This window comes from Chinchilla lanigera, unplaced genomic scaffold (assembly GCF_000276665.1).
Source record: "Chinchilla lanigera isolate Chin_1 unplaced genomic scaffold, ChiLan1.0 scaffold00016, whole genome shotgun sequence".
In the NCBI taxonomy this organism is placed as follows: domain Eukaryota; kingdom Metazoa; phylum Chordata; class Mammalia; order Rodentia; family Chinchillidae; genus Chinchilla; species Chinchilla lanigera.
Genome location: NW_004955417.1, coordinates 10,809,552 through 10,812,027, shown reverse-complemented (window position 1 = coordinate 10,812,027; position 2,476 = coordinate 10,809,552).

The following is a 2,476-nucleotide window of genomic DNA, read 5'->3' as shown; positions in this document are numbered from 1 at the left end:
CGGCGGCCTGGGCCCCGGGGTCGCGGGCGCCGCTCTCCTGGGCTGCGGGTGCGGAGTCACCACTCTGCCCCGCCTGGGCGCAGGTATCTCGGTGCCACCCGCCCTGGCTCTCGGGCGTCGCGGGGGCAGGGACTGGGCGCGGAGCGAGGCCGGGAGGGACCTGGAAAAACCACCCAGATTGCATTGCAGTGGGCGAGGCTGCCCGGCAGAGCCGGTTCCCCGGAATGGCCCCCCGCGGGGAACTTCGCGCGCGGCTCCCAGGTGCCCGGCTCCGCTGGGCTCGGTGCGGGTCCCCAGCGGGTGGGAAGGCCGGCGCCAGGCCTCGCCGCTGCCGAGAGGGGCTGCGGAAACGTGGCCCTGTCGGGGGCTGGGTGTTGGGAGCCCTCGTTTCTGCAGCCCGTTTGGACCTAGTGAACCTGCCTGCTTAGCAGGCATCTGCGGGAGCCTCCGCCGAAGTAGAATCAGGACTGTCCTAGCTGTCCCGTTTGCCGGCACTGCCTTTCTCCTGCTTTAGGTCGTCGGATCCTTGGGTTCCGATTTTTTTGGGGGGCAGGTAATTTGTCCAACAAGACAGGGGTATTTTTGCTTTGTTCTGGAATACTGTATTCTCAGGGCTTGGAATACAGCCTCACACATACTATGCACTCGACAAATATTTGTTGATTGGCTGTAAGAACACCCACCCATGTGTGCGGCTCTTTGTCTTCCAAGCCGAGGGCAGAGTTCATCGCTGCAAAGGTGAGATCCTCCACCGGAGAGACTACAGGTAATTAAAGGCACAAATGTTTGGAAAGACTAGGTACTAATTCTCCATAAACTTTTATTAAATTAAACTCGTAAAAGGCGAAAACGTCGAAGGCGGAAAATCTGTGTAATACAAGTGAATCGGTTCTGGACGCGAAAAAGTCTTCTAGCTTATCGCCAGCATCAATTTAAAAAGGCGACAGTAAAAATAATCTGGAAGGAGGCGGCGGTTGGGAGGGGCCTGGAGAGTGAGCCTGTTCAACTCCTCCCTTGAGATCACACCTACACCTCCCAAAACAAAGGAGATTTTTTTTTTTTTAAAGTAGGCGGGACCCAACTGCGGAAACAGGATACAAAGTAACTGCCCGGTAGTCTGGAAGTGTTAGGTCCTAAAAGGCGGTTCGGATTAAAGCAGTTGAAGAGGAATGACCCGGGATCTGAAAAAAGTTTTTTTGCTTAAGGGAATTAGTAGAACATTAGGCAAAATTTCAGTAAAGTCTGCAGACCAGATACTAGTATAATATTTGTTCATTTCTCCCCTGTTGTAGTATTACCAGGGTTAGGCAGAGGAGGGCCCCTGTTTTAAGGAAATATCTACCAGGTGTTTAGGGATGAGGAGAAATTGGATGTGTAACTTAAAAGGTTCAAACAGAATTATATACATTTAGAGGGCTTGGGACATATAAAGCTCAGTGTAGGATTCGTCTTGTCCAGCGGGTATACATACAAACACACAGAGTAATAAAGCAGCTATAGTAAAATGTTCACACTACCCGGGCGTGGTGGCACACGCTTGTAATCCTAGCACTTGGGAGGCTGAGGCAAGAAGATCTTTGCGAGTTCGAGACCAGCCTGGGCTACAAAGTGAGCTCAAGGCCATCCTCAACTGCATAGCGAGACCCTGTCTCAAAAAGACGAAAATAAAGTAAAATAAAATGTTCACACTAGAGATTTGGGTAGGGGAAGGACCCCACACACACACACACACACACACACCCCTCCCCCCCTACCTGGGATCTGAAGCCAGAGATTCACCTGTGCTAGACAAGCACTCCACCACAGAGCTACATCCCCAGCCTGCCCGCTCTTTCCTTTCCTTTTCCTTTTCCTTTTCCTTTTCCTTTTCCTTATTCTTTCTTTCTCTCTTCCTGAGACAGGCTCTCCCAAAATTGCCCAGGCTGGCCTTGAACTCCAATCTTCCTGCCTTGGCCTCCCAGATAGCTGGGATTACAGGTGTGTGCTATCTACCACACCCAGCTATGTGATAGGAGTTTTTTATGCAATGCTTTATAACTTTCCTGTAAGTCTAAAATTATTTCACACGGGTATGGTGATGGCGTGCCTATAGTCCAGCACTCAGGAGGGAGGCTGAAGCAGGAGGATCGATAGGAGTTCAAAACCAGCCTGGGCTACATAGTGAGTTCAAGGCCAACCATAGGGGCTGGGGATTTAGCTCAGTGGCACAGCGCCTGCCTAGCAAGCGCAAGGTTGTGAGTTCGATTCCCGGTACTGGAGAAAAACAAAAACAAAAAAAGGCCAACCTAAAGCACACAGTGAGACACTGTCTCAAAAACACCAAAAAAAAAAAAAAAAAAAAAAATTTAAAACCTTTTTTTAGAGTCAGGCATGGTGGCACACACCTGTAATCCCAGCACTGGGGAGGCTGAGGTAAGAGGATTGTTGCAAGTTCGAGGCCAGCCTGAACTGTATAGTGAGACCCTGTCTCAAAAAG